The sequence below is a fragment of the Anomaloglossus baeobatrachus genome, chromosome 10 (assembly GCF_048569485.1).
Source record: "Anomaloglossus baeobatrachus isolate aAnoBae1 chromosome 10, aAnoBae1.hap1, whole genome shotgun sequence".
In the NCBI taxonomy this organism is placed as follows: domain Eukaryota; kingdom Metazoa; phylum Chordata; class Amphibia; order Anura; family Aromobatidae; genus Anomaloglossus; species Anomaloglossus baeobatrachus.
Genome location: NC_134362.1, coordinates 146,417,345 through 146,428,498, shown reverse-complemented (window position 1 = coordinate 146,428,498; position 11,154 = coordinate 146,417,345).

Genomic DNA, 11,154 nt, shown 5'->3' with positions numbered 1-11,154 from the left:
TGCTGCCTCACAGCGGCGACCCGGCGCGGCCTCAGCCAAGGTTTGCGGTATGGGAACAGGGGTCCTCACCGGCTGGACCTCCGCCTCTTTCTGGACCGGACGGACTACTGGAGCGGGGACGGGCTTAGGTGCGGCCACTTCTGGTGCCGACGGCTCTTCTTCGCGGATGGGCACCTCCCGCTGAATCTTCCATGGTAGCAGTGCGGGTCGTCTGCGGACATCGCTGGCAGGCTGGTCCTCCAGGGCGGACGGCCGGAACTCCGCTACCGATGGTGGGGGTAGCGGGCCTAGTGGCGGGGCAGCAGCAGCCGAAACGGATAGCGGGGGAGGCAGCAGGGTGAGCGGGCGCAGACCGGGCTCCTCAGCAGCAGCGACCGGTCCCTCGGGGACACAAGGGCGTGGGTCACCTACCCGCTCCTCCAACTCTGTCTCCACCTTGTGTCTCCGCACGGCCACCGCCACTTCCGCCATGTCGGCTATCCATTCTTCCACGATGGACTGCACTTGGGCCTGCAGGCGGCTGCACATCCGCGAAGTCCAGACCTCCACCCACGCCGCTGTTCCTGGCGTGGGCTCTGGGGTTTCAGCGGTGCCGGACGGACGGGACATCTTGTGCAGCAGTGTTCCAGGAACCAAATGTTTGCAGAGTCCTGGCATCCCTGCTTTTATGGCCTCGGCTACATTAGGCAGGCTTTCACCCACGCCCCCTTGGTTCTCTTTAGCACTTCCGCTTGTTGGGGGCGGGGCTTCGCTTTCGCGCCTTCCCTGCTCGGGGAAGACGCTCGAGCGGGAGATTTTCACGCCAAAGATGGCGGTGCTTCAAATTTTTCGGCCAGACGCCGCCGGCGGGGACTGCAAGGCGCACTTCTACTGGTAAGTAGATCAGCTCGATCCTGTTCGTGACGCCAAGTTGTCGCGGGCGACGGGGCGCTGCGCTCGCTAACGCTCGGGTCCGGCGCTTCTGCTGCTCGGTGGCTCGAGCGATGGGCCGGATCCGGGGACCCAAGCGGCGCTCCTCGCCCGTGAGTGAAAAGGGGGTGGTTTGTTTGGGGATTTAGTCCGTGACGCCACCCACGGATTGTGGTGAAGATGGGCACCACCGCTGCTGGTGACGGGGATCCTGGGAGCGATGGTAGGGAGCAGCTGGGATATTGTTTTCCCCCTCCGTGGGTAGGGGTTGGTGGTCCCGGGGCCCGGTGGTGTGACGGGGAGGCAGGGTCGGTGAGGTGCAGGGTTGCAGGGACAGCGCGGCGTGGGGCCGGATGGCATGGGTGTACTCACTCAGCAATTGATGCACAAAGTCTCCGGTAAACCAAACGGCTGGATGGACGGGTCCCGCAGCCGGCTGCAGTGTCTCTCCCCGGACAGGTGATGGTGGCTGTCTCTCCCTGCACCTTTGTGTACTGTGTTGACTTCAATGGCTTCCCAACGGTAGTCTGCTCCCCGGTGTATATGTCTCGGGCGGAGGAGGGGACGCTGCGCTCTACCACTGCTCGGGTTCGGCCGCTGCTGCGGCTGCTGCTGCTCGGTGGTGGCTCGAGCGGTGGGCCGGATCCCGGGGACTCGAGCGGCGCTCCTCGCCCGTGAGTGAAAAGGGTGGGGATTGGATTGTGGGGATTTGGTTATTGTCCGTGACGCCACCCATGGTTGTGGTGAGATTGGTGACACCACCGCTGTTCTGGACGGGGATCCCGGGAGCGATGACAGGGAGCAGCCTGGATGTTAGTTCTCCCCTCCGTGGGTAGGGGGTTGGTTGTCCTGGGGCCTGGTGATGGGGTAGGGATGGATGGCAGGCGGGTTACGGGGCCTGTCGAGGTGCAGGGTCGCGGGGGCAGCGCTGTGCCGCACGGCACGGTGGTACTCACTCAGCCAATGATGAGGACACAGTTCTCGGTAAAACACATGGCTGGATGGACGGGTCCCACAGACGGCTGCGGTGTTTCTCCTCCCGGTAGGTTGATGGTGACTGCCTTTCCCTGCACCTATGTAGCGTAACGGTTCCAATGGGTTCCCACCGGTAACCCGCTACCCAGCTTGGATGGGTGCTGAAGGAGCCCCTTTTGCCTGCAGGCTCTGGCCCTGGGAACTTTAGCCTTTGCAGTGACTGTGTTTCCCTCTCTCGGTTGGACGGTTGCCTTCTGTCGGGACTTGGCTGCTGGGAAACCCAGGAGGTCCACTTCGCTAACGGATTTGGCAAATTCACGGCGACTCCTAGCCTTGCCGGGGTCCGTAAGCCCCTGCCAGATGGTGCTGACTTCTCTTTGCGTACCGGTCCGGTACCGACGGGCCACCGCCCGTCCACGGTCCTTACGGTAGACTCCGATAGGCCACTCCTGCAGACGGTCACCACCGTCTGCCAACCTTGCTGATCTGTCCGGGCCACACACCTGGACCAACTTCAGTCTGCTCTACTACTCCTTTTCTTCCTTCCACTTTCCACTCTCAAACTGATCTTTCTCCACTCCTCAACTCATCTGCCCTACTTTTCCCGCCTCCAGGACTGTGAACTCCTCGGTGGGCGGGGCCAACCGCCTGGCCCACCCCCTGGTGTGGACATCAGCCCCTGGAGGAAGGCAACAAGGGTTTGTGTCTGACTTTGGTGTGCCTGACCGGGAGTTTGGGGTGTGTAGGTGTTGTTCTCTGTGGCCCCTGGCTTGTCCAGGGCGCCACATATAGATACCGGAGGAGCCCGTTTTGCCCGCAGGCACTGGCCCTTGGATTTCTAGCCGGTCGCGGTGGCTGTATATCCTCACGGTGTGAGCGGTTGCCTTCTATCAGGACTTGGTTGTTAGGGAACCCCGGGGTTTCCGTCATATTCAGATTTGACTATTGACGGCGGCTCCAAGCCTGGTCGGGGTCCGATGGCCCTGCCTGTGTGTGCTTAGCTTCACTCCGTTCCCCGGTCCGGTACCGGTGGGCCACCTCCCAGCCCCGGGCCTTATGGCTCTGAAGAGTTCCACCAACTCTTGCAGACGGCCACCACCGTCTGCCAACCTTGCTGTCAGTGCCTGGGCTCCGACCCAGACACTCGCAGTACATGACCTCTCACTTTCACCTCCTATCTCTATCTGACTGCTTTTCCCGTCTCCAGGCCTGTGAACTCCTCGGTGGGTGGGGTTAACCGCCTGGCTCCGCCCCACCTGATGTGGACATCAGACCCTGGAGGGAGGCAACAAGGGTTTTGTGTCTGACTAATGTAACTGCCTGGGGGTGGGGGTGTGTGTGTGTTTTACCTGTGACGACCTAGCTAGTCCAGGGCGCCACACACAAACATATATACAGTGCCTACAAGTAGTATTCAACCCCCTGCAGATTTAGCAGGTTTGATAAGATGCAAATAAGTTAGAGCCTGCAAACTTCAAACAAGAGCAGAATTTATTAACAGATGCATAAATCTTACAAACCAACAAGTTATGTTGCTCAGTTAAATTTTAATAAATTTTCAACATAAAAGTGTGGGTCAATTATTATTCAACCCCTAGGTTTAATATTTTGTGGAATAACCCTTGTTTGCAATTACAGCTAATAATCGTCTTTTATAAGACCTGATCAGGCCGGCACAGGTCTCTGGAGTTATCTTGGCCCACTCCTCCATGCAGATCTTCTCCAAGTTATCTAGGTTCTTTGGGTGTCTCATGTGGACTTTAATCTTGAGCTCCTTCCACAAGTTTTCAATTGGGTTAAGGTCAGGAGACTGACTAGGCCACTGCAACACCTTGATTTTTTCCCTCTTGAACCAGGCCTTGGTTTTCTTGGCTGTGTGCTTTGGGTCATTGTCTTGTTGGAAGATGAAATGACGACACATCTTAAGATCCTTGATGGAGGAGCGGAGGTTCTTGGCCAAAATCTCCAGGTAGGCCGTGCTATCCATCTTCCCATGGACCAGATGGCCAGGCCCCTTGGCTGAGAAACAGCCCCACAGCATGATGCTGCCACCACCATGCTTGACTGTAGGGATGGTATTCTTGGGGTCGTATGCAGTGCCATCCAGTCTCCAAACGTCACGTGTGTGGTTGGCACCAAAGATCTCGATCTTTGTCTCATCAGACCAGAGAACCTTGAACCAGTCTGTCTCAGAGTCCTCCAAGTGATCATGAGCAAACTGTAGACGAGCCTTGACATGACGCTTTGAAAGTAAAGGTACCTTACGGGCTCGTCTGGAACGGAGACCATTGCGGTGGAGTACGTTACTTATGGTATTGACTGAAACCAATGTCCCCACTGCCATGAGATCTTCCCGGAGCTCTTTCCCTGTTGTCCTTGGGTTAGCCTTGACTCTTCGGACAAGCCTGGCCTCGGCACGGGTGGAAACTTTCAAAGGCTGTCCAGGCCGTGGAAGGCTAACAGTAGTTCCATAAGCCTTCCACTTCCGGATGATGCTCCCAACAGTGGAGATAGGTAGGCCCAACTCCTTGGAAAGGGTTTTGTACCCCTTGCCAGCCTTGTGACCCTCCACGATCTTGTCTCTGATGGCCTTGGAATGCTCCTTTGTCTTTCCCATGTTGACCAAGTATGAGTGCTGTTCACAAGTTTGGGGAGGGTCTTAATTAGTCAGAAAAGGCTGGAAAAAGAGATAATTAATCCAAACATCTGAAGCTCATTGTTCTTTGTGTCTGAAATACTTCTTAATACTTTAGGGGAACCAAACAGAATTCTTGTGGTTTGAGGGGTTGAATAATAAATGACCCTCTGAATAAACTTTTCACAATTTAAAAAAAAAAAATAAAAAAAGAAATAACATTCTTTTTTGCTGCAGTGCATTTCACACTTCCAGGCTGATCTACAGTCCAAATGTCACAATGCCAAGTTAATTTCGAATGTGTAAACCTGCTAAATCTGCAGGGGGTTGAATACTACTTGTAGGCACTGTATATATATATATATCTTTAAGTGTATTACTGCGGACTTTCCTACTTTGACCTCTAGGAGGTTTTATTATATAAAGAATAAGAATGTTAAGTAGGATATAGTATGGAGAAAGATATAGGTAAGTACCAGCCACCTAGGAATAATAATATAGAATGTTTTAAACTAAGATTTAGTGCAACATACAGACCCAGCGTGCAGGGGAGGGTTAAGAGGTAGATAATGTGTCAGCAACAGGATACTGTGACAGACTGGGAGACAGAGCACAGTGGGAGGAGTGAGTGAGGCAGACAGACCAGAGAAAAGAAGTTAGGTTCTGCATAGGGACCAATGAACTCTGTTTGGGGTCCGCCCATGCCTCAGGAAGTATCCTCCATTCAGTCCGATGGGCACGGCAAGCCACAAAGGCAAGAGACGGGAAACGCAGAAGTCAGACTCAGCTGCTGGAGAGCTAATACCCAGTGCGAGCGATAGACAGAAGGTTACTTCATAGAACAGTGGCAGAAGAATGGGAACGCAGGAGGAATGGGGCATATCTGTCTTGGAAAGTGTGTTATGAAAGTATCTCTCACAAAGATTGTATTTTAAATAAAGAAGTTGAATTTTGAGTTAAAAGGATATTGTGTCTGTGATGTGTTGTCCAACTACGTCTATGAAAGTGACCGGCGGCAGGGTGGCAGACGAGCCGCTGAAGATGCAAGTAAAGGCCGCTTTACACGCTTTGATATATCTAACGATATGTCGTCGGGGTCACGTCGTTAGTGACGCACATCCGGCCTCGTTTGACATATCGTAGCGTGTAACACAAATGAGCGACTGTGAACGTGCAAAAATACTCACCTTATCATTGCTTGTTGACACGTCGCTCATTTCCAAAAAATCGAACGTCCTTCTGTACTCCGGCTGTTCATCGTTCCCGAGGCAGCACACGTCGCTCCGTGTGACACCCCAGGAGCAATGAACTGCAGCTTACCTGCGACCGTCGGCAATGCGGAAGGAATGAGGTGGGCGGGATGTTTACGTCCCGCTCATCTCCGCCCCTCCGCTTCTATTGGTCGGCCGCTGTGTGACGTCGCTGTGACGCCGAACGTCCCTCCCCCTTCAGGAACAGGATGTTTGCCGCCCACAGCGAGGTCGTTCGGGAGGTAAGTACGTGTGACGGGGGTTACAGAGTTTGTGCGACACGGGCAACAAATTGCCTGTATCACACAAACGATGGGGGCAGGTGCGATCACACATGCGAACGCGCGATAAATTGATACGTGTAAAGCGGCCTTAAGTGTCACACCCCCTGGTCGGGGCGGAAAACTTTGCTCCCCCTTCATTATTGTGGATGAGAAACTGCCAGTCATCTGCTCTGTTAATGGTCACCATGAAAAAGAGTTTTGCTATGGGACTACTGTTTTAAGACCTAGGATTAGGGGTGACAATAGAAAGTGCAAGCCGTGTAGCCCAGACCCTGTGTGGCATCAGGAGGACCAGTGCTGTTGCAATGTCAGGTCCTGTTTAGCCCCCATGAAACATGCCATGTAAGTGTGACATGCCAGCGTCAAAGAGGATGCAGATTCATGACAAAGTCTCCTGAATTTTATAGTTTAGATTGAAAGGACTTCAGCCTTTTGCAAGACAGAAGGATATCTTCCTGTAGAGACCCACAATGTGTGTGGGCTGATGATAGATTGGGACAACACTATTTAAACAATACTTCTCCTGCTGAAAGTCTTGAACTAGGCAGTGTAAAAAAAAAATCACCTGACACTTTTTCACTGCTAAAAATTACTGAATTACTAGACATTCAAATTTTATTTGCAATTGTAATATGTGTGTCACTGGTGCAAACAGTCATGTGGTGTCCGGCAATAGAAGATCACACTGTTTGGCTGTGCAAACTGTTCTCTGATCTTCTAACATTCCTACTTGATGTATTTGTTATCCTATGCATTTCCTCTGCTTTGTTTAAATCCCTTTCCCTTTAGGATCCTGTGGAGTTCCTCACCCTTTCAGCTGGTTTTCTTCAGCACTTTCTTGGTGTCTATATGTCCTCTCATTTCCCCATACTCAGTGCTAGTGATAAGTCCTCTACCCTTAGCAAGTATTCAGTGCAAGCAGTCAGCTCGTATTCTTCTGGTGTAACTTGGTTGTTGCTTACAGTTCCTCCTCCTGAGGCATTTGGCGATAAGTTCTTTCCTTCTCTTGTTTGTTATTCTTGTGTTTTCTTTAGAGCTTAGTGGCGTTTACTATGTGCTCATCCCATCTGCCCAGATCACTGTAAGTCTAGGGCCAGGTATCCAGCTCTGCGCATAGGTGCAGAACCTATCTAGGGCAGTGAGGGAACCCAAGGCCCAGCAGTAGGCTTGGTCAGGGGTCACCATCTCCCCCTTCTCTAGACACGTGGTCTCCCTTCCCTTCTATTTCGCTATATGCTGGGTACTTCCCTGTACCTAGTGTGACAGTGTGCCTGCCCGATTACTAAAGAAAGGTCATGTAACCTGTATAGACTTGGATCATTATGGTGTCATTCTGCCTGTGATTGCTCTTTGGTTGCAACTAGAGTTGGTGTGAATGCATTCACATGACCTGGTTCTTTGGCCATGTCAGTTATCTGTAGACGTAAGAGAAGAGCGGTAGGAGCCACCTCTTACCTGATGGCATTCATGGCTCTTCTTTTGACTAGACAGTCTACTGCAACATCATATGCATCCGACATCATGCACAATAGCCGGCACAGAGGTTCCGCGCATGCGCACTACAATACTTTGAGATGCGCTTGCGCAGGACCCCAGTGTCGGCTTGTGTGGATGAAGTCAGACGCATCATACACACAGGCTTCACAAGACGGAGGACGAAGATGGCCGAAAGAAGAGGCGCCAGTACTGGAGAACGGAGACGCTAATCTGACCCATTTGCACCCAGGGCTGTGAAGTCGGAGTCAGAGTCGTGGAATCGGAGTCGGAGTCGGTGTTCATTTTGGTGGAGTCGGAGTCCGTATAAAATGGTCCAACTCCGACTCCTAAAATATATAACAAATTGGGGACAGTAGTTCAATGCAGAATGTGCTGAATATTTTTTCATATAAATTGGGGAAAGTTTGGAAATGTCCTATAAATGGCTGTTCTATTCCTGATCTAAGGCTACATTCACACACAGCGTTTTTGCTGCGTTTTATGAGGATACATTTTTCAGCTGCAAAAACAGATCAGATTTTTAAAAAACCACATCACCTGAAAGGGTTTTGAGCTCATAGATAATGTTTTCTATGGCAAAAGCAGACTAGAAAAACGCCACACAAACTGGCATGCTCATTCTTTGTGAGGATCCATTTTTGAGCTTATTATTACCGCCAGAACCCCTAAAAATGATTCCATCTTGAACTGACGTGCTGGGAAAGGGGCAATTGTCGATCAAGCCACTCGGTGGGTTAGCACTTATTTAATGATTGAGCGATTGCTTGAACTAAGATATGGCGAACCCTCAGGCAACCCTAAATGAAGGTCAATGGACACAGGTGGCTGAATTGAAGGAATTGCTTAATCACCCATTTACCGTGACTAAAAATTACAAGCTGAGGATTTAACTCCTGGCATTTTCATAAGGGAGTGGAAGAACTTGCTATTTTGCCTGTCCTAAAGAGGAGGTTTAATCGCAGATGGCATTTCTGCTTCAATGAAACGGAGAGAGACACAGCTATTGGAAAATAAAATTCTTCTGGCAGCTGTTTATGTGGACCCAAGTCATCGTATACTGCTTCATGATCAACAGCTTACTAAAAGAAAAGAAGCTCTGACTGAGGTCGCAGTTAGGATGAGTGGCCTACAGGACTGCCAGGCGGAAGAGGACTTGGGTCCTGACAGTGCTACTGCTGCCCTATCTTCATCCTCAGAGAACAAATGAGGAAAACGGGTTTTCATATGCCGCGCCAAATGATCACTGGTTCAAGTAGTCCGATTAATGAATCTTTATTTTGCACAGGTCTACACATTTCTGGAGGCTCAGCTCCCTTCCTCAGGACCGTCAGGCATAAGAAAACATCAATTCTCCCCTCCCCACATGTTATTGGGGTAAGACCCTATTGCGCTTGTTTTTCCACAGCTCTTCACTGTCTATCTTCATCCTCTTCAGATGATGAGTTTAACTGTGATAAGTATTTGAATGACATGGAGCAGCAAAGTGTTGCCGCAAGGAAAAAGATTTCACTCCGTTTCCTATAGCAGCAGATTGACCAGATTTTAGCAAAATTTTTCACTTGCCCTCAAAGAAATAGAAAAATTCAACAGTTCATCAAAACTGACTGTGCATGAGGCAATTCCTTTATACCCAGAAATTGTTAGAGATGTTGCCCATGTGGTTACGGCTTTGCCTCCAACCCAAGTTACTGTAGAGAGGTTGTTCTCTAGCCTTAAAATTATTAGGTCAGATTTGAGGTCATATATGAAGGAGGATCTGATGGATCCATACTATTTCTCAGAACAAATTCATAGACTGCACAAATGTTATTTAGTATGGTTTTGTTGAAAACTATTTTTTGCCACCTACATAGTTTATTACATAGTGTGTATATATATATATATATATATATATATATATATATATATATATATATATATATATATAAAATTCATATTACATAGTATATTACATATTTACAAACAATTTATTATAGTTTTTTGTGTTCTAAAGTTGTATTCCAATAAATATATTTTATGTTCTATCTAAATATCTTGATTATTGTATCACAAAAATGATTAAATGATTAAATGATTAAATGTCTGATGTTCACATTGTACTACAATAAATTTTTCACTTAAATACAGTGGTACCTTGCTTAACGAGAACAATCCGTTCTGGGACTGTGCTTGTTAAACAAGGTACTCGTTCAGCAAAGCAAGATTTCCCATAGGAAATCATTGCAGTGCTGACGATCCGTTCCACAACGGGTTAAATGTCCCATCCTGGTCCCCTATTCTGTCATTCCACACATGCACAAACACACACAAACATGTACAAACACACACAAACACACATGCACGCATGCACACGCACATACTACATGCTCACCTTACATTCCGCTCCATCGCCGGTCTCCTGGGACTTGCTGTTCACCAGTACGGGGCCGGGCCGTGTATCGCGTTTCCATAACGACGAGGCAGGAAGTTCCCGGCCATTCAGCAGTGGTGACAGGAAGTTCCTCCCTCATCGCTATGGAGGCAGAATCCCAGCGTGGAACGGAGTGGAGCGGCGCACTATAGCACCCAGGAGGCCGGCGATGAAACGTAAGGTACACTATGTTATATGCTCACCTTACCTTCCGTTCCACCGCCGGCCTCCTGGGTCTTGTAGTTCGCCGCGAGGACGTCGCGATGTACCCGGGAACTACAAGATCAATGAGACCGGCGGTGGAACAGAAGGTAGGGTGAGCATAATACTGTATGTGCGTGCATGCGTGTGTGTTTGTGCATGCATGTGTGTGCTTGTGTGGACTGCACGTGCGGGCCAGAGTGCGGTGGATGGACGGAACCGGAAGTGTGTGAGGTGAGAATTTCGCTCGTCCAGCAAAGCTTTCTCGTAAAGTGGGTTACAAATTTACAGAAAGCTTTGCTTGTATAGCGAAAATCTCGTTATGTGGGTTACTCGTTAAGCGAGGTACCACTGTATAAGCAATATATGTGGGAGTCGGAGTTGGAGTCGTGGAGTTGGTGCAAGGGAAATTAAGGAGTCGGAGTCACAGGTTTGGCTTACTGACTCCACAGCCCTGTCTGCACCGCACCGCCCATGTAGGTGAGTATGATAAAGTGTTTTTTATGTTCTACACAGCGGCCTGGGCCCTTATACACAGCATGTTAGAATGCTGTATATAAGAGCCCGCTGGTGGTGTCCGCAGCTTATAGGCCCCAAATCTGCTGACAGGTTCCCTTTAACTCTGATACTGAAATCGTGAAGAAAATAAATATGTTTAACTGTACCATCAGTGGCTTTGTACGGAAACACCCGCTACATCATTTTGTAGTATTACAACCTGTCGTGGCTGTGTCACATGTGACAGTCATGTGGTTTCTGGCAATAGAAGGTCACAGCATCTGGCAGAATGCTCAATGACTTTCTATTGTTTCTGCTGTCAGTATTCTTAGGTATAGGTAGCTTTCCTGCTGGATTCATCTCTCTCCCTTTTGGACTCCGCAGGAGCTCGACTTCCACCCAGCTGTTGATTGTCAGTATTCCCCTAGTGTTTAACTATCGCTTCCTTCCTTTGGACTATGCTGGTGATATTTTCAGTTCTTTCAAGCCTTGGTT